This window comes from Myodes glareolus, chromosome X (genome assembly GCF_982192425.1).
Source record: "Myodes glareolus chromosome X, mMyoGla1.1, whole genome shotgun sequence".
NCBI classification, from domain to species: Eukaryota; Metazoa; Chordata; class Mammalia; order Rodentia; family Cricetidae; genus Myodes; species Myodes glareolus.
This window is the reverse complement of record NC_142053.1, coordinates 46681105-46702219: the sequence shown is the minus strand read 5'-3', so window position 1 is coordinate 46702219 and position 21115 is coordinate 46681105. Positions and strand designations below refer to the sequence as shown.

Genomic DNA, 21115 nt, shown 5'->3' with positions numbered 1-21115 from the left:
CACGCTCACATGTTAGACCAAAACATTCTGTAGGCAAACCGCCACCTGGGTGGAATACAATATTATCTCCATAAAGGAACTGGACCCTTAGTTGGATCCTTAGACTTCTGTTTGAGGTAGGAATATATCTACTTCTCAATTCTGAAATACAAGGTCTGGATATTAGCCACACCTGTTGATAATGACCTTGAGAGAGCAGAACTCTCTGATCTAATTCTAGGTGGAAACTTTGTTTGAGGTAGAAACACAATAACCTTAAAGGGATAGAGGTAAGTTCCAATTCTCTGACCTTTGGTCAACATGGAAATAGGCTCACATTTTCGGTCCTCCACAATTCTTCCCTTTTATTAATTTTAATAGAGCCCGTGCTTCTGCAATGGGACAGATGATCGTTCTGCCTTAGGTGAACACTTTTTCCCAGACCTACCCATCTTCAGAACATGCATGCATTCCAACTATGCAAATCAATGTCTTGGGTACCTGGAGCAGGAAAAGATCAAACGATCACTAACTGTTGATCTCTAAACAAAGGGCCTCCACAAAAAAATATCCTCTCCCTCCAACCCTCTCTAGCAATGGCAGTTGAGAGAGCTAGCTGGCCCTGGGGTCATGAGAGTGAGAGACCTAGCCCTGCCCCACACCAGCTACAGCACGCAGGAGAATGGGCCCTACATTTCATCTGGACATCACAGTAGAGCAGACCCTGTTGTCAGGGGTGCAGGTGAGCCAGCCTTGAGGGCATGAGAGTAGGAGAGCTGACACCACTCCTTGTATTCCCACTACAACAACCAGGAGAGAGGGCCCTGCACCTTGCCTGGGCAAAATAGTAGAGCTCGCCCTGGTGATAAGAATGTGAGGGACCTAGATCTAAGGGTTGGAGAGTAGGAAAACTAGCCCTGTTCCTTGCTGTAGGCTGCATTGGGTAAGCTAGCTGAGGCAGTGCTGGAAAGCTCACCCAGGTAGTGACAATAAGGGAAAGCTAGCAAGCTGACCAACCCACCTTCCATCCAGAACTATGAGTTGGCCCACCCCAACATCTATCCCATCGATGAACTGCTGTAGCATGTGAAGGGGACAAGCCTACAGATCCAAAACAGTAGGATCGCCATGACACAGAACAACAGGATATCCAAGAGGAGCCCCAGTGAGAGCCCATTATCAGTGGTGTGGCAGGAGCCAGAGGCCTTTAACCAGACCAATGACTCAAACTAAGATGAAAGTACCCCCATTCACTCCTCAGAGGGCTTAAAGGAAGGTTTAAGACTCCTTCCTTGTGGAGTCAATGAAGTCTAACATACCAAGCTGAGGCAGAACCAAGCCCCTCCCCGCTGTATCAAGGCTGAGCAAGGTATCCCACCATAGGGAATAGGATCCAAAAGGCCAGTTCATGTACCCAGGATAGGTCCTGGTCCCATTGCCATTCCTTCCCACAGTAGATCAAGCCATATAACTGTCACTCACATTCAGAGGGCCTAGTTAGGTCCCATGCAGGTTCCCCAGCTTTCATTCCAGAATCCATGAGCTTCCACTAGCTCAGGTCAACTGACTCTGTGGTTTCCCCCCATCATGATCATGAGCCCCCCCTTGCTCATATGATCCCTCCTCCTTCTCTTCAACTGAACTCCAGGAGCTCAGCACAGTACTTGGCTGTGGATGGACCACTGCATTTACTTCCAACAGTTACTGGATGTAGAAACTATGATGACAATTAGGTTAGTCACTAATCTGATTATGGGGCCGGAGCAGTTCAGATACCCTCTCCACTATTTCTAGTAGTCTTAGCTGGGGTTATCCTTATGGATTACTGGGAATTTTTCTTTCTTATTTCTCTTTGCTTGTTTTTTTCCCTTTAATTTGGTTTTGATCTGGGGGAGGTTACAAAGACAGAGGGCAGATTCAAGGAGACTGGAAGATAGGCGGGATCAGAGTGTAATGATGTAAAATCCACAAAAAAATCAATAAAGGGGAAAAAACAAAAACGTTAATTTTGTGAAATGATTAACAAATAGGCAAATGTTGCCAAAGTTAACAAGGAAAACAGAAAAAAAAGTGAATCAGTAAAATAAGAAATTAAAGTGAAGACATGTCTTACAGATATAAAAGTGAAAACTAAGACTGACAGGATGGCTCAGCTGATACAGGCACTTGCCACCAAGCCTGAGGACCCAAGTTCAATCTGAGACCCATATGGTAGAAGGGAAATTATTCCTGCAAGTTGTCCTCTGACCTGCACACATGCTCTGTGGCAACAAGTATGTGCATATGTGCTCATGTACACACACACACACACTACACCAGAAATAAATAATAAATTATATTTAATAAAAAGGAACATATGAAAGAATACTATGAACAATAATAAAATAATAAATTAGTAGCATAAATAAAATACACTCATTCTTATACACACACCAATTACAAAAAAATAGCTCAAATTCAATATGGGTCATCAGGAAAATTCAATGGGTAAAGTGCTTGTCACACACAAGCCCTATGACCTGAATTCCATCCCTGGAACCCACGCAAAGATGGAAAGAGAGAAAGAACCCCACAAAGTGTCCTACACGTGTACTTAATGGCACAGCCTCCCATATACATTATATGCCCAATAACAATAAATAAATTTCTAAAGAAGGGGCAATAAAAAATTATAAACGTGAACAAATGAATGTAGAAATATAGTAACTGAATAAATTATTAAAAATGTTCCTGTTAAAGAAATCCTGGAGCTGATGCCTTCAAAGGAAAACTATTACATATTGAAGTGAGTTCCAAGACAGCCAGGGCAATACAGGGAAACCCTGACTTGAAAAACATAAATAATAAATAAATACAATTGTTTAAAATGAGAAAGTGAAAAATAGGTACCCTCCATTGCTAGAAAAAGCTGTTCCCAGATTGCCAGTTATTAAACAAAAATTCAAATGCTTGGGGTGTGAAAGAACTCCAGAAGTTGTCAGGGACGCCCCAGAGGCCCATAAAGCAACACAGGCTTTTGCCATTTCTCTTGATTGCCCACCAAAACTAAATGATAACAGGACTATTCACTAGCCAAAAGAACCAATTTAATTATTTAAACTTAAATATTAAATGATTTTAAATATTTAAATAAATATTAAATTGGTTAAATTCAAATATTAAATTATTTAAGTTTAAGTATAAATATTTAAAATAGTTAAGTAAACACAAGAAAGTACTAGATAATATTAAACAGACAAAATCATTTATATGTGTATATAATTATCAGGAAACAACTAGAGATAGTTTTAAAAGATAGACCAGATTTGTGACTATATGCCTGTAATCTCACCACTTGGGAGGCTGAGGCAAAGGATTTCTGTGAGCTCAGAGAAACTTTTGCTTTAGAGTGGCGTCCAGGTCAGACCAGATTATATGGAGACACTATCTAAAGAAGGTATTTTTAAGAAGACAAGACCATTTACAGTATCATAAAATCCAAGCTATCCAGGAAGAACTCTAATAAAAGTAGTTTACCACTTCTCATATGAAGCATTACTGAGAGAAATCAGAGACCAAAATAGTAAGAAATACATCATGTCATTGTTTTAAAGTCAATATTATTATGATTTTAATTTCTTTAAATTAACCTAATTGAAAAGTTTTTGTGCTTCAATAAACCTCTCCACCGATACAATAATCCGAATCAGACAAAATCAAAACAAATTTCTAAAAGCCCAGGTTTAATGGATACCAATGCTTTCAGGTGGCCTTCTAGCCCCCAGAGAGAGGAGACCCGGAAGGAAGACCAGAAAACCACGTTTGTTCTCTGGGAGGGGGCAATTTAAATACCCTGTGGGAGTGGTCTTGAGCATCTCTGGTGAGGGGGTCATCATTTGGTGGGCTTTCTCAGAGGTGGAGTCTGGACTGAGGCAACTCTCAGAGGAGGGGTCTTGGGATGGAACTTCCAACCAAACATTCCAGACTCTTTGAGTATATGGATGCCAGGGGCTAGGGTGACCTTTTCTCCCAAACATCCCAGACTCTTTGGATACTTGGATACCAGGGGCTAGGGTGAAGCTTCCACCCAAACACTAATATTTAATACAACCCAAACCCAAGTCACAACATAATTTATCAGTATATCAGAAAAAAGAATTGAAACTTTATACCAAGTTGCAAAAGACCCAGAACAGGCAAAAATCATTGAAAAATCAAAGAAAAAGTTTTATCTTCACTCTCAGCAACTCAAAAACAGAAGGAAAAAAAACTCAGGGGAACCGTGTGACATCTGAAAAACAAAGACACTGCTGTTTTCTGGATGAAGGAATGGTTTTTGCAATAAGATGTTACCTGATCCATGTCCAATCACAAGGTGTAATAAAGAACACAAACTGCTCGAGTATAAGAGAATATATTAAAGACCTCCAACTTAGTCAAACTTTCTATACTGGGACACACAAACATTAAAAGAGAAAAGTGACCAATTGTATCTCATCAAATTTAAAACCTTCTGTGCATCAAAACACAACAGTAAGAGAAGAAAATGGAAAGCCATGAATCTAAAGAAGACGTTCATAGTACATACATACTCAGTTTTGACCACTACTCTGTATGTTTTTGTCAGTGATTTCAGCGTTAAATATATGAAAATTACATATTGTAATTCCTGGAACACTAAATCCGCTAAAAATAAGTTTATAAATAAGAAAGGGGATTATTATAATAGCTTTTTAAAAATATGACTAGAATATAGGGAAAAATATATAAATCAAGTTTTAGAAACACAGACTACCAATATTTTTGATGATTTTGTTTGTTTGCTTGCTTTTTAGTTTTTCTCTATTTAGTATCTCACTATTTAGCCCTGGCTGTTCTGGAACTCACTCTGTTGACCAGACTGGCCTCGAATTCACAGAGATTAATTTTCCTGTCTCTGTCTCCTGAGTGCTAAGATTAAAGCATGAGCCACCACTGCCCAGAAAGAATGCTGATTCTTTTTTTTAAAGACAGGATTTCTCTGTGTAGCTTTCGTGCCTGACTTGGAACTAGCTCTGTCGATCAAGGTGGCCTCTAACTCACAGAGATCTGCCTGCCTCTGCATCCCAAGTGGTGGGATTAAATGAGTGCACCACCACCACCTGGCTTAGATTGCTGATTTTTAATTGAGTAAAATATACAAATACCCTTTCCTCTATAAAGAGCAAATAAATAAACAATGGGGATCTTAGCTCATTACCTACCGAGAAACAAATCTGTGGTGAAATACCAGCCCACATCCTCCAAAATAGTTCAAAATAAAATGCCAACCACAGAAAAGTGTTATCTGGCAGAATCTCATGGAGCTAATCACATTTGGACACTATAATCTAGCAATTACAACTCAATACACAAAGCAGATGAGATCTCTTTGTGTTAAAAATAAATAACACAAATTAATGTGAAACAATAGACTACAAGACAACAAGGATGAATTTCACAATAATTTCCAATAAGGGGAAAATAAAATGTGCTCCAAGACCTACTGTCTACCAAAGTGAGAGTAGTTAATAATAAATCATACTATACTTTGAAATTGTAAATGATAGGTTGATATTAAATGTTTTCTTGGAAGAAATGATAACTATGCCAAAGATAGCTGGATTTGTCTGATACAGATATTCTGCAATGTATACAAATAATTAGCATTTTAACCACTAAGTTATCTCTCCAGGTCCTATTAGTCAATTAAAAATTAAAAATTATATTTAAAAAGCTAAGCACTGAAGAATGTGTACTATGTAATGTCATTTATATGAAGAGCAATAACTGTCAAGACCTATCTATAACCAGAGAAGTCATTATAGGTACCTTTAGGAAGTATGGGCTGGGAAAGGACTGGAAAAAGCTTTCTGGAGCAACGCAACTATACCATTTTGATACAATCCTTACATGAGCATATATATAAAATCCAGAAATAAATCACTTCAACATTATGAAAATTATTGTAATTATGATGGCTAATCTTGATCGCTAACTTGACTACATCTGGAATTAGTGAAAACCCCCAAATGGAGGGGCACATTTGTGAGGGATTTTTGTTCATTTGAAGTGGAAAAATTCAATTCTAATCCAGATCTTTGAGGCAGGAAGGTCCACCTCCAATCTGGGCCATACCTTTTATTGAAAGCCTTATGTAAGGATGAAGAAGTGAGCTTTTTCTCTTTGCCTGCTTGCTCTCACCTCACTAGGAAGTCCCCTTCTTCACCAGTATAGAAGTTACTTCTTTGGGATTCCAGTTTATACTGAAGACCAGATAAGATATCCAGCCCGGTGGATTGAACAATTACTGGATTCTTTCTATTTTTTAAAATAACTTTCTTGTTGCTTGCTGTATTAAATATACATCCTTACATAGACACTTTGCCACAAATAAAACAGCAAAAATAATGCAATATCTCAAGATGTGCTTGGCATACAAATATCATCTTGGAGAATAGGAAGTCTGGATACCTGTACAACAAAAAGCTGAGAAACAAAAAGCATTGTATTCTGAGTATACCCAAATGCGTGTGTAAAGCATTGTATTCTGAGTATACCCAAATGTGTGTGTAAAGTCAGCACATACACAATATAGTCTACTTAGGTTCCTTTATGAGCATAATTCCTTAATCATTCTTTTGTGAAGTAAGGATGAATATTAAAAACTATGAGGCCAGGTGATGGTGGTTCACACCTTTAATCTTAGCACTCAGGGAGGCAGAAGAAAGGCAGACCCTCTGTGAGGTCAAGGCCAGCCTAGTCAACAAAGTGAGTGCCAGAACAGCCAGAGATACACAAAGAAACGCTGTCTCAAAAACAAACAAAAAGTATGAAATCCAAACTTCATTTGTTTTCACAAATCAGTGTTAAACTCAAGAGAAACAACTTCATTGACTAAGTTTCAAAAGTAAAAGGTAACCTTAATTTTTAGTAACCATCTAAACAGGGCCTTGAAGAAAAAAGGTAAATTTTTTTTCTCTCTTGGCATGAATAAGGAGAGCAAACAAGTATCATTGAGAATGCCCACAATATATAAAGCTATCATGGGAACCATGCTCTTTCTAATATAGCAAGCCAAATAAGAAACCACCAGAAATATTGAATATATCTCAGGCAATAGAAGCGCAAAGTTAACTCTATACATTTGTTAGAATTTTCAAGTTCTTGCTTCTAAGACAATTTTAGTACACCTAATAAGTATAGCAGGTCATTTAGAAAAAGAGAAACAAAATATATACCTAGTCTTTGTAATTCAAACATTTTTTCACATGATCAATATTCAAATATAAAATTTATACTTTTTTTCTAAATACAATATATACAATCAAGGTTTTCTTAAGCAAGCCAAGCCTTAGGAATATGATGTGTACAAACTAACAGTAGTGTATATTCCAATCTCATTCTTCCTGTGTTATGATATGACATAACTTTTCTTAAGGAATGTTTATGTTAAAGCTTAAGGTGTAAACACTATAGAAGGTAACTTAGTGAAATGATTGTTCACTTAAAAATAAGTATCATCTCATAACAGGCTTCTGAATGTTCAAACTTACATGTAAAATACATTTACATCTTACATTTCTAGAAAAGGCATGTTTCATACAGAAAAGTAGCAAAATATTAAAGCAACCAATTTACTGAAAAAGCCATTTCTCTTTATTACAAACAATAATGCTTCTCAAGATGTTGACAACAAGGCATAGTATAAGACACATTTCATGCATTATATTTAATTATATTCCATGCCTCCTTGGCTGTGGGAAGCTGACATATTTGATGAACAATGTAACCTGGTCTGCTTCTATACAAACCAAGCATTTCGTCCCCCAAAGTATCATACTCAGAAAGCCAAAGATCACAGATACATTTAGGGAACCTATACAAGTCACAGAGACAAAGTGACACATTGCTACTTTTGACTGACAAGGCTCAGGTTCCTGAACAATATTGTGTCTGGCAGCTATTTCGATATCTGTAAGAGCTTTAACCCAGGCGGAGAAACTCACCAACCACACAAGGTGGCAACAGTAGTAACAATCAAGTCAATGGTGGGAAGTTGGCGACTATCCCTGTGGAGAGAGGTTGGTGTACCCCACATAGCGCACAAGGGCAGCAATGCAGTACAAGAACACACAGACTGCAAATGTGGTGTAGAACTGTGCACCAGGAGAATTGCCACCTATGAGGACATGCTTTTCCCATTTCACATCGCACACATTGACATGTGAAGGTGGATGAGATGACGCCTAATTCAACCTGAAAAGATAACCAAAAATAGTTGTAATCATCTTATTGTCACCAACATTAGAAGAACAACTCACTTGGATTTTGGTTTTGTCCTTAAACCCATCACAGGTGGCAAAAGCAAAGATGGAAGCAAACCACTCCATGACCTTGATGAAGCCAAGAAGCTCCTGAGCGGGTTGAAGTTGACATTCTCTGAGGAAGGGAGGGAAAAGACAATTACTCAGTTCTTAAACCTTGTGTACATAGGCAACCATTGTTGGATTAGCTGGACTACAGCCTGTAAGCCATTCTAATAAATTCCCTTTATATATCTAGAGATAGATAGATAAATAGATAGATAGATAGATAGATAGATAGATAGATAGATGATAGATAAGTTCTGTAAGTTCTGTTAGTCTGTAGAACCCTGACTAATACAGTAACTAAATTCATATTTGAGGGTTGAGTTGAGATAGGGTCTCACTATGTAGCCCAGACTGAATTGGAACTCACTATGTAGCACAGGGTAGCCTCAATCTAATAATGATCTTCCTAATTCAACCTCCCATGTACTGGGACTACAGGTATGTGCCACCACAACACCCAGCTGCCTCTATGGGTTTTTGCTTGCTTGTTTGTTTTTAGAAATATTTCCTGGCACACACCCATAATACAACTATATGCATTTTTCCATTTTTTAATTAAAATATAATTATATCCTTCCCCCTTTCCCTTTCCTTCCTCCAATCCCTCTCATTTAGCTCCCCATCCCTTTCAATTCAAGGCCTCTAGCCTCTTTTTCTTTACATGTTGTCACATATATGCAATTTTGAAAAGGCAACATATCAATATTAGATCTCAGAAACACTGAAAATAAAATAATGGAATAAAGTTATGCCAGACAAATACTAAAAATACTGATTAGGAGCATAACTCAGTGGTAGAGTATTTATCTAGCTTAGGTGAAATGCTAGGTTCAATTCTTATTACCATAAAATACTTTGTTACTAAAACATTAATAAATTTATGTTAATAGTAGGAAATATAATTAAAGGTATCTGAAGAACTGAACCATGACACTAGGTCCATAACCACATATTCTTTCTGTTTGGGAAGGCAAGCAAAGAAGGATCACATATTGTCTTCATAATTTTTTGTTTTCACTTGAGTTTGTGGAAGGGTGAAATTTGAGACTTGATAGGAAAGAATACAAAAGAAATGGATACTTAGAATGAAGAAGAATTGGCTGGTAGAGCAAAGCAAGATAAGGAATTTTTTAGATTTTAGTTTGTTATCTTGCTAATTAAATGCACATCTCTGCCAGAATCTTCCATGCCAATATCTTGACCATCACAATCATATTTTTCTAAGACGTTTGCGGTCTGGATGAAGCAATGTCTCTGCAAGACTCCCTGAAACCAGAGAGCTCAACCAATACGAAAGACTTAGTACATGTTTTATTCTGAAAATAATTAATTGAAAGCAAAGTTTCCAGCAGGGGGATGAAAGACTTGTTCTCCTTGAAGAGAAGACTTGTGAATGCCCCATAGAGGAGGCAGTCGAAATGTAATGAGGTGAAAATGGAGTAGGCTCTCACCTCTGTATCACAGGAAGAAAAAAATCCCTTTACAGGAAATTAATTCACACCTTCACTTCTTTCCGAATGGATTCAGAATGTGGATGTAAGGAGGTTTACAAAAGGAAGAAATTCTATTTGGTCACTCAGCTTCAACCATATACTCTATACAATTTTTACTGAGTGTCAGGGGTTCAGGTGTTAAATATGTGAAAATTGTATAGTTATTTGCAGGAATGTCAAATCTACTAGAAAAATAAGTACATAAATAATAAAAGGATGATTACTGTTGAATATTTTAAAATATAAATTTCATTTTGTCTAATTAAGGTAGACATCATCTAATCATCAACTAATTATCTCACAGTTACCCAATATCCTTCTATGACCAAATCATCTGCATTTTCTTTGTCCACCCAATTCCTGAATACAATACACAACTATTACCTAGGAGTCTGTGTTGTATGGTAGCTCTCTAGACTGCTACTTTGAGTCCTTTGACCTGCATCTCCTCATTCCCTTCCCTACCCTGCTCCCAATAATCACTGTTTTATCCTCTGTCTGTGACAGCTTTTAAATTCTACATGTAAAAGAAATCACCCAGTACTTTTCTTTCTATGCCTGGATTATTTTACTTATCATCCATATTTTTTCCAAATGACAGCTCTTTTTGTTATTATTTTTAATTACTATATTTAAGTTATTAGATGCTGAGGGTTGAATAAACGTGTCTCACATAGGCACACATATTTGAATGCTTAATCACCAGAGAGAGACACTATTTGAAAGAATTGAAAGGACTAGGAGATGTAGCCTTGTTAGAAGTGTGTCACTGGAGGTAGGCTTTGAGATTCAAAAGTCCATTCCAATATCAGTCTCTGCCAGCCCACCTGCCTGCCCTCCCCCACCAGAGATTAAGATATCGCTCTCAACTACTTCTGCAGTTACCATGTATGACTGCCTTGCCTGCTGCCATGTTCCCCACCATGATGATAATGTACTAAACCTCTGGAATTGTAAGCAATTAATTAAATTAAATAAATACCCAATTAAGTGCTTTCTCTTATAAGGGTTGATGCGGTCATGATGTCTCTTCACAGCATCAGAATAGTGACTAAGAGAGATACTATGGAATTTTTTCACAAAGTGTTTCTTTGTTTCCTTCTAAAGACTGAATAATATTCCATTATGCCCACATAGACACACATATTACAGTTTATCCCTTCTTCCATTCCTGGATACCTATTATTCCATATCACGGCTACTGTGAATGCTATTACATATCAACAGGCTATAAAAGCATCACTTTCTAAAGTTACTTATACTCTCATAGTGATTGTAGTATTATACAGATATGAGTTCATATTCACTAGGTTGGCTGTAGTCCTAAAGACAATTAAAAGTATTGGGAAATACATAGAAAAAAATGAAACTCTCGTGTATGCTGGGATGGAATGTAAATGTAAGCACCATAGAAATTAAGCTAGTAGTTTCTTAACATATTTAGTATGTTACCATATGATTCAGCTATTCCACTACTTGGTATTTGAAATGTACCCACATAAAAATTTATACAAATATCCACAGAAGCATTATTTAAAACAGCCAACATGAGGAAGCTACTCAAATAACAATCAATGAATGAATATGTAGATAAAATGTGTTGTGTATGTATAGTGGAAAATTATTTTGCAAACTGAAAGGAATGATGTCTTGACATTGTGTTATAAAATGATCAAACCTCGAAAATATTCTAAATGAAAGATACCAGACACAAATAATCACATTTTTAAAATTTCCCATCCATAGAATGTCCAGAATAGGAAGACACCTGGAGAGAAGCTGAATACAAGTCTGCCAGGAGCTGAACTGAAAGAGCAAGCAATATCAGCTGAAAGGGGGAAACTGTGTGTAATAATGCTTGAATAAATCTGTCACTACATGAAAACTCTCTGAATTGTATGCTCTAAATGAGTAGTAGATCATGTGGTATATAAAATATACATTATTCAGTATGAATAAGATGCTTTCTAATTAGAGACCCATGAGGAAGTGAATGACTACTCAGAACCCTCCTCCCCAATTTTCTAAATTATTCCTGCTCAAATACAACGCAACTACCAAGAACTTTAATTCTCTTAGGTCCACGCTACACCAGAGCTGGTTGTACAATACAGCTGCAAGGAATCCTAACCAACCCCATCTATGGTCCTATAGTACGTTTTGCCACAATTCCCAATATATTATTTAGCAATAATATATACGTAAATGAATAAACAGCCCAGTGTGTTAATCACACAGTTTGGGGTTAAAATTATGGGTCCACCATGAAGATATACAACACACATGGTGGTGCCAAAGAAACCCAAAAGAAGATGTCTGATCTTCTGGAACTGGAGGTACAGACAGTTGCAAGCTGACTAATATGGCTGCTAGGAACTGAATCTAGGTCCCTTGCAAGAGCAATAAATGTTCTTAGCCACTGAGCCATTTCTCCAGCCCAGAGCTGGGTCATCATAGCAAATTTTGTTTTTGTTTTTGTTTTTCTCTTTTGAGCTTCATATCAAATTCTTAAAAATATGTGTCATATTAATAACTACCTCTCTGTGCTTTATGAAGATTGAATGAAATCATATAAAGTATATTTCCTCATTCAAGAAAAGCCAACACCAATATAACAATGAACAGGAGTCATTTTGTGAAAAAATATAGTTTACTAGCCTTTCTTAAATTTGGGAGAGAACTCTGGGATAAATAAAATAAAACCACATCAAGATAGGCTGTAAATATTAGGAGAACTGAGGGGTGGGAATAGAAGAAAGGGGTAAAAGTGAGAGGGAGGAGAAGCGGGGAGGAAAGAGAAAGCGGGGTTAGAAAGGCAGAGATACAGAAAGAAAAGGAGGTAGAGAATGTTTTAGAGATTGGCCAAAACTAGCTACTTAGAATTCACTGCTTGGAATTCCTTTAAAATGTATTAATATTTACCTGATCGTTTGCTGCTGTGGTTCGTCCCTAAGCTTTGTGTTTTTTTTTAAGTCAGTTTTAATTTTTAATTGGACTGGGACTCCCAAAGGTCCATTTGCATAATGACAGTAGTGAACAGCAGAAACAAACACTTGGGAAGATTTGTGAAATTTTATGCACTTTTTTGTCTTATAAATAATACTATTCAAAATTTCCACTTCCTCCCCTCTTCCCACTTCCCTCCCACTACCCCACTTGCCCTCCCCCTCCATTCCTAAGACACCTGCCCTGTGGGAAGTCTAAGGCCTAGGAAGGTGTGCATCCAAACAGACTAGGATCTCAAAAAGCCAGTACATGCAATAGAATCTAATCCCAGTGCCATTATCATTGGCTTCTCAGTCAGGACCCATTGTCAGCCACATTCAGAAAGTCTGGTTTGATCAAATGTTCGTTCAGTCCCAGTCCAGCTGGCCTTGGTGAGCTCCCATTAGATCAGTCACACCTTCTCAGTGAGTGGACGCACCCCTCGCAGTCCTGACTTCCTTGCTCATCTTCTCCCTCCTGCTATTCTTCATCTGAACCTTGGGAGCTCAGTCCAGTGCTCCAATGTGGGTCTCTGTCTCTATCTCCATCCATCGCTGAATGAAGGTTCTATGGTGATATGCACGATATTCATCAGTGTGGCTATGGGACAAGGACAGTTCAGGCACCCTCTCCTCTGCTGTCCAAGGACCTAGCTGAGGACATCTCCTTGGACACCTGGAAACCCCTCTAGAGCCAAGTCTCTTGCCAACCCTAAAATGGTTCCCTTAATTAAGAAATCTTCTTCCCTGCTCCCATAACCACCCTTTCTCCATCTCAACCATCCCACTCCTCTAAGCTCTCCCCAATCCTCCCCTTCTCCCTTCTCTCTCCCCGTCTCCCCTTCCCCCACCCCACCCCTATGCTCCCAATTTTTGTCTGGCAATCTTGTCTACTTCCAATTTCCAGAAAGATAAATATATGTTTTTCTTTGGGTTCACCTTGTTATTTAGCTTCTCTAGGATCATGAATTATAGGCTCAATGTCCTTTGTTTATGGCTAGAATCCACTAATGTGTGAGTATATACCATATTCATCTTCTTGGGTCTGGGTTACCTCACTCAGGAAAGTGTTTTCTATTTTCATCCATTTGCATGCAAAATTCAAGATGTCATTGTTTTTTACCGCTGAGTAGACCTCTAATGTGTATATTGCTACACCTTCTTTATCCATTCTTCCATTGAGGGGCACCTAGGTTGTTTCGAAGTTCTGGCTATTACAAATAGTGCTGCTTTGAACATAGTTGAGCAAATGCTTTCGTAGTATGATAGGGCATCTCTTGGGTATATTCCCAAGAGTGGAATTGCTGGATCCTGAGGTAGGTTGACTCCCATTTTCCTGAGAAACAATCACACTGATTTCCAAAGTGGTTGCCCAAGTTTGCATTCCCACCAGCAATGGATGAGTGTTCCCCTTACTCCACATCCTCTCCAGCATAGGTTATCATTGGTATTTTTGATTTTAGCCATTCTGACAGGTGTAAGATGGTATCTCAAAGTTGCTTTGATTTGCATATCCCTGATTGCTAAGGAAGTTGAACATGACTTTAAGTATCTTTTGGCCATTTGAACATCTTCTGTTGAGAATTCACTGTTCAGTTCAGTACCCCATTTTTTAATTGGGTTATTCAGAATGTTAATGTCTAGTTTCTTGAGTTCGTTATATATTTTAGAGATCAGTCCTTTGTCTGATGCAGCGTTGGTGAAGATCTTCTATTCAGTAGGTTGCCTTTTTGTCTTAATGACAGTGTCCTTTGCTTTATAGAAGCTTCTCAGTTTCAGGAGGTCCCATTGTTGTTCTTATTGCCCGTGCTACTGGGCTATACGTAGGAAGTGGTCTCCTGTGCCGAGTGTTGCAGACTACTTTCCACTTTCTCTTCTATCAAGTTCAGTGTGGTCAGATATATATTGAGGTCTTTAATCCATTTTGACTCGAGTTTTGTGCATGGTGATAGATATGGATCTATTTTCATTCTTCTATAGGTTGACATCCAGTTATGCCAGCACTATTTGTTAAAGAAGCTTTCTTTCTTCCATTGAAAAATTTTAGATCCTTTGTTGAAAATCAGGTGTTCATAGGCTTGTGGATTAATATCCGTGTCTTTGATTTGATTTCATTGGTCAACATCTCTGTTTTTATGCCAATACCAAGCTGTTTTCATTACTGTAGCTCTGTAATAGAGTTTGAAGTCAGGGATGGTAATGCCTCCAGAAGTTCCTTTATTGTATAGGATTGTTTTGGCTATCCTGGGTTTTTTATTGATTATTATTCTCTCAAGGTCTGTGAAGAATTTTGTTGAGATTTTGATGGGGATTGCATTGAATTTATAGATTGCTTTTGGCAGAATTGCCATTTTTACTGTATTGATCCTACCTATGCAAGAGCGTGGGAGATCCTTCCATTTTCTGGTATCCTCTTCAATTTTTTTCTTCAAAGACTTAAAGTTCTTGTCAAATAGATCTTTCACTTCCTTGGTTAGAGTTACCCCAAGATAACTATGCTATTTGCGGCTATCATGAAAGGTGATGTTTCTCTGATTTCCCTCTCTGTTTCTTTATTCTTTTTGTATAGGAGGGCTACTGATTTTTTTGAGTTGATCTCGTATCCTGCCACATTACTGAAGGTGTTTATCAGCTGTAGGAGTTCTTTGGTAGAGTTTTGGGGGTCACTTATGTACACTACCGTATCATCTGCAAATAACGAAAGTTTGGCTTCTTCCTCTCCAATTCAAATCCCCTTGATCTCCTTATTTTGTCTTATTGCTATTGCTAGAACTTCAAGCACTATGTTGAAGAGGTATGAAGAGAGTGGACAGCCTTGTCTTCTTCCTGATTTTAGTGAAATGACTTTAAGTTTCTCCCCCTTTAATTTGATATTAGCTGTTGGATTGTTGTATATTGCTTTTATTATATTTAGATATGAACCTTGTATCCCTAATCTCTCCAAGACCTTTATCATAAATGGGTGTTGAATTTTATCAAATGGTTTTTCAGCATCTAATGAAATGATCATATGGTTTTTTTCTTTCAGTTTATTTATATGATGGATTACATTGATAGATTTTCATATGTTGAACCAGCCCTGCATCTCTGGGATGAAGCCTACTTGATCATAATGGATAATTCTTTGATGTGTTTTTGGATTCGATTTGCCAGTATTTTATTGAGAATTTTTTTGCATCGATGTTCATGAGTAAGATTGGTCTGTAATTCTCTTTCTTGGTTGAGTCTTTGTGTGGTTTTGGTATCAGGGTAATTGTAGCTTCATGAAAGGAGTTTGGCGATGACTCTTCTGTTTCTATTTTGTGAAACACATTAAGGAATATAGGTATTAGCACTTCTTGGAAGTTCTGGTAGAATTCTGCATTAAAACCATCTGGTCCTGGGCATTTTTTCGTAGTGGGTTTTTGATGACAGCTTCTAATTCCTCGTGACTTATAGGTCAATTTAAATTGTTCACCAGGTTTTGATTTAATTTTGGTATACGGTACTTATCTAAAAAAAAATGTCCATTTCTTTTACGGTTTCCAATTTGTGGCATACAGGCTTTTGTAGTAAGATCTAATGATTCTCTGAATTTCTTCTGTTTGTGATTATGTCCCCCTTTTCATTTCTGATCTTGTTAATTTGCATGTTCTCTCTCTGCTGTTTGATTAATTTTGATAGGGGTTTGTCAATCTTATTGATTTTCTCCAAGAACCCACTCTTTGTTTCATTGATTCTTTGGATTGTTTTCTGTGTTTCTATTTTGTTGATCTCAGCCCTCAGTTTGATTATTCCTAGTCTTCTACTCCTGGGTGAGTCTGCTTCTTTTTTTCTAGAGCATTCAGGTGTACTATTAAGTCTCCAATGTGAGCTTTCTCTGTTTTCTTTATGTGGGTACTTAGAGCTATGAACTTTCCTTTTAGCACTGCTTTCATAATGTCCATAGGTTTGGGTATATTGTGTCTTTATTTTCATTGAATTCCAGGAAGACTTTAATTTCTTTCTCTGTTTCTTCCTTGACCCCGGGGTGGTTCAGTAATTGAACAAGTTTCCGTGTTCAGTTTCTGCTACATCCACGGCTGTCTTGCCAGTGTAGCAGAAATGCTGACTAGGCAGGCAAGTGTTTCCAGAGGATTGGGATTTGTGCTTCTCGGAGCTGTGTGTTCCAGACGGTCCCTTGGCAATCAGTTGTGGTGTAATGCCACCTGAGTCGCCATTTGTATTGACTCGACCTGACTGTCCTTGGAAGCCATATGTGTGTCTTTTTCTTTGTCTGTGTGTTCTTTGTGACCCTTGCATATTGCTAACAGATCAGACTATTCCAGGCAATTGCGGATACAAACAAGACTGCTGAGGACTCTTTTGAATTCTGCTCCACTATTAATTAAAGCCTTAAAAGAAGTAGCCAGTTCTGGGAATTGGAAGGGTCATCATTAGGACAATTCCTTGATGATGTGGAACAAAAGGAGTTAATTTTACTAGGAAAAACCTTAGAAGCTTTAGGCATTTTGCCTGAGAAATATGTACAGTTGTAAATAGAAGGCCTATGAAACCTTTCTTATGGGAAGAAAAAGACCTAGCCTAAGCTGACAATATCTGAGCCTGAGAATTGAGAAGGGAGGAGAGTTGAGGTTAGTGATATAAAGTAAACTTCAGAGAGATTCAAGACTATATATAAGAAATTTCCTAGCAGAAAGCTTTCCCAGGGAGATAGTAGCCTTTTTCTTTCTCACCCAGGCACACAAGGTCACTTAGCTCAAATCAACCAGCCACCTGCAAGCTGATAAAGATGGTCTAGCTCAAGGACAGTGGTCTCTTTGAAGGGAAGAGGAGAGTGTTTTGTAAAGTGTGAGAGAGCAGAAGTCCTTGTGCCCAAGTCAAAGCATCTTCAAAGATTCTTTTTGTAAACTGTTTTATGCTGTTCTTTTTCTGTTCTATGATTTGATGATGTATGCCTTTTCCAAGTTCTTTGATTGTAAAAAAATATATAATCCTGCACTGAAAATAGTAAAACGCAGCAGCATTTTCAAAATACATTGAGAGTGACTGCCTGTCATTCCTCCGCCATATCCCGATTTCTCCTGTTCTTCGTCCTGTTCCCTCACAGTCTGAGGAGCTCCCCTGAACCGGTCCGTAGCAAGTTTCCACGAGTTTGTAGGCTTTCTGGGATTAGAATTGTTGTTGAATCCTAATTTTATTCCATGGTGATCCAATAGTACACAGGTGGTTACTACAACTTTTTTGTATCTGTGGATGTTTGCTTTGTTACTGATTATGTGATCAATTTTTGAGAAGGTTCCATGAGATGCTGAGAAGAAGGTATATTCTTTTCTGTTTGGGTAGAATGCTCTACAGATGTCTGTTAATTCCATTTGGTTCATTACATCTGTTAGTTCTCTTATTTCTCTGTTAAGTTTCTGTCTGGATTACCTGTCCATTGGTGAGAGAGGAGTGTTGAAATCTCCTACTGTTAGATTGTGGGGTTTGATATGTGCTTTGAGTTCTACTAATGTTTCTTTTACATATGTGGGTACTTTTATATTAGGGGCATAGATAGTCAGGATTGAGACATCCTCCTGATGAATTGTTCCTGTTATGAGTATAAAGTGTCCACCTCCATCTGTTCTGGTTGATTTTAGTTTGAAATCAATTTTCTTAGATATGAGTAGAGCCACACCCACTTGTTTCTTAGGTCCATTTAATTGGAAAACCTTTTCCCAACCTTTACTCTGAGGTAGTGTCTGTCTTTGAGGTTGAAGTGTGTTTCTTGTAAACAGCAGAATGTTGGATCCTGTTTTTGTATCCATTCTCTTAACCTGTGCCTTTTTATAGGTGAATTGAGTCCATTGATATTAGGTGATATTAATGACCAGTGGTTTTTAACTCTGGTTATTTTTTTTCTTGGTGGTAGTGTTTGTGTATTTCCCTTCTTTGAGTTGTGCTGGTGGAGGGTTGTCAGATATCTGTGTTATTATGGGTGTTGTTCGCTTCTTTGGTTTGTGGTTTTCCTTCTAGTACTTTCTGTAAGGCTGGTTTTGTGGCTATGTATTGTTTAAATCGTTTTTTGTCCTGGAATATCTTGTTTTCTCCATCGATGGTGAATGCAAGCTTTGTTGGATATAGTAGTCTGGGTTTGCATCCATAGTCTCTTAGTGTCTGCAGCACATCTATCCAAGACCTTCTGGCTTTCATGGTTTTCATTGAGAAGTCAGGTGTAATTCTGATAGGTTTCCCTTTTTATGCTACTTGACTTTTTTCCTTTGCTGCTCTTAATATTCTTTCTTTATGCTGTATGTTTTATGTTTTGATTATTATATGGCGAGGGAATTTTTTTTCTTTTGAACCAGTCTATTTGGTGTTCTATATGCTTTTTGTACCTTCATAGGAATGTCTTTCTTTAGGTTGGAAAAGTTTTCTTCTATAATTTTGTTGAATATATTTTCTGGGCCTTTGAGCTGTAATTCATCTCCTTCTTCTACCCCTATTATTCTTAGATTTGGTCTTTTCATGATGTCCCAGATTTCCTGGATGTTTTGTGTTAAGAATTTGTTGGATTTGCTGTTTTCTTTAATCAGTGAGTTTATTTCCTCTATAGTATCTTCAGTGTCTGAGATTCTTTCTTCTATCTCTTGAATTCTGTTGGTTATACTTGTCTCTGTAGTTCCTGTTCGTTTACCCAGATTTTCCATATCCAGCCATCCCTTGATTTGTGTTTTCTTCATTACCTCCATTTCATTATTCAAGTCTTAAACGGTTTCTATTACCTGTTTGATTGCTTTTTCTTGGATATCTTTGAGAGATTTATTCATTTCTTGCAACTTTTTGTTTGTCTTCTCCATTCTTTAAAAGGAGTTTTTCACATCCTGTTTAAGGGCCTCTATTATTTTCATAATGTTACTTTTAAAGTCGATTTCTTCTACTTTTTCTGGAATAGGGTGTTCAAGTCTTCTTGTTTCGTGTTCACTGGATTCTTGCATTGTCATGTTGCTTTTCAGGTTGCTGAAGGAATTCTTGCATTGGAGCCTGCCCATCTCTTCCTTCAAATGCAGGCAGGAGAGTCTTGGCATCGTGGTCCAATCTTTGCTGTGACTGACTGTGTACTTGAGGAATTTTCTTGGTCTGGCCTCTCTTAGGGCCCCTTGGCACTGGAGCCAGTCGTGCTGGTGGATCTAAGGACCCGCAGATGGAAAGGAGTACCCTCTGACTGGATCTCCTCAGTGCAGGAGCAGGAACTGTTCCTGGGCCAAGGACCTTGCAGACAACAGGGAACCAAGAAGCCCCTGTAGCAGGAGCTGGAGGGGCCCTGTACTCCCTTCTGGACTGTCCAGCCGGGCAGGCACACACTCACCCCTCTGGATGGATCTCCTTAGCACAGGAACAGGTTCTCCTGGTAGGCCAAGGACCCTGCAGACAAAAGGGCGAACTTGGCGGGGACAGGGTTGTGTAGAACAAAGAAACCCCTGCAGCAGGAGCTGGAGGTACCCTGCACTCCCTTCCGGGGACCTTCCGGCTGGGCAGTCCAAGAACCCCCTGCAGACTAAAGGGCAAACTTGGGGGGGAGGGCAGGGTCGAGCGGAACACAGAAGACCCTATAGCAGAAGCTGAAGGTGTCCTGCATTCCCTTGAGGGGACCTTCCGGCCTGCCTGGCCAGCAGACACTCACCTCTCTGGGTTGATCGCCTTGGTACAGGAGCAGGAACTGTTCCTGGGTCAAGGATCTTGAAGACAACAGAGCAGGCTTGGGGGAGGCAGGGTCGTGTGGAACAAATAAGCCCCTGCAGCAGGAGCTGGAAGGGCTCTGTGCTCCATTCAGGACCGTCTGCTCGGGGTGGGTACATACTCACCCCTCTGGATGAATCTCCTCAGCACCTGTCTATAATCTTTGTAAGGGTGTTACGTCAACTGTGTTCACTGCTTGGCGGCGAGAGCTTTGCACAATGCCTAGAGCACAGTAAGTGACTATAAATATATGTTGAATGAATAAACAATAAGAAGAGAAACAAAAATCAATCAATAAATAATGCAGATTTGTGCATAGCTGACTGATAAAATATAGACTAGAAATAAATTGGAGAAAAAAAATCAGTTTAAATTTTGGAATTTTGGTTTGAGAAACATGAAGAACATTTTCATTTTCACTATAAGTTAGATTCCATATGTATCATTTCAGCTCCATAAAGGTATAACTTAAGTTATAAAACTGTGATTCAATAGTACATGAAGAACAGTGGGGCGTCACATGGAAGTAGCTGCCCCGGAAGTAATAAGTAATGCCCGTAAGCGTCATAGCAGGCAAACCGGAAGT

At 38.4% G+C, this 21115-nt stretch overlaps 1 pseudogene; it reads right to left on the bottom strand.

Moving 5' to 3' along the window:
- Positions 1–7780: 7780 nt before the first annotated feature.
- Positions 7781–21097, bottom strand: LOC125396572 (synaptophysin-like protein 1 pseudogene; annotated as a pseudogene).
- Between the last annotated feature and the right edge of the window lie 18 nt (positions 21098–21115).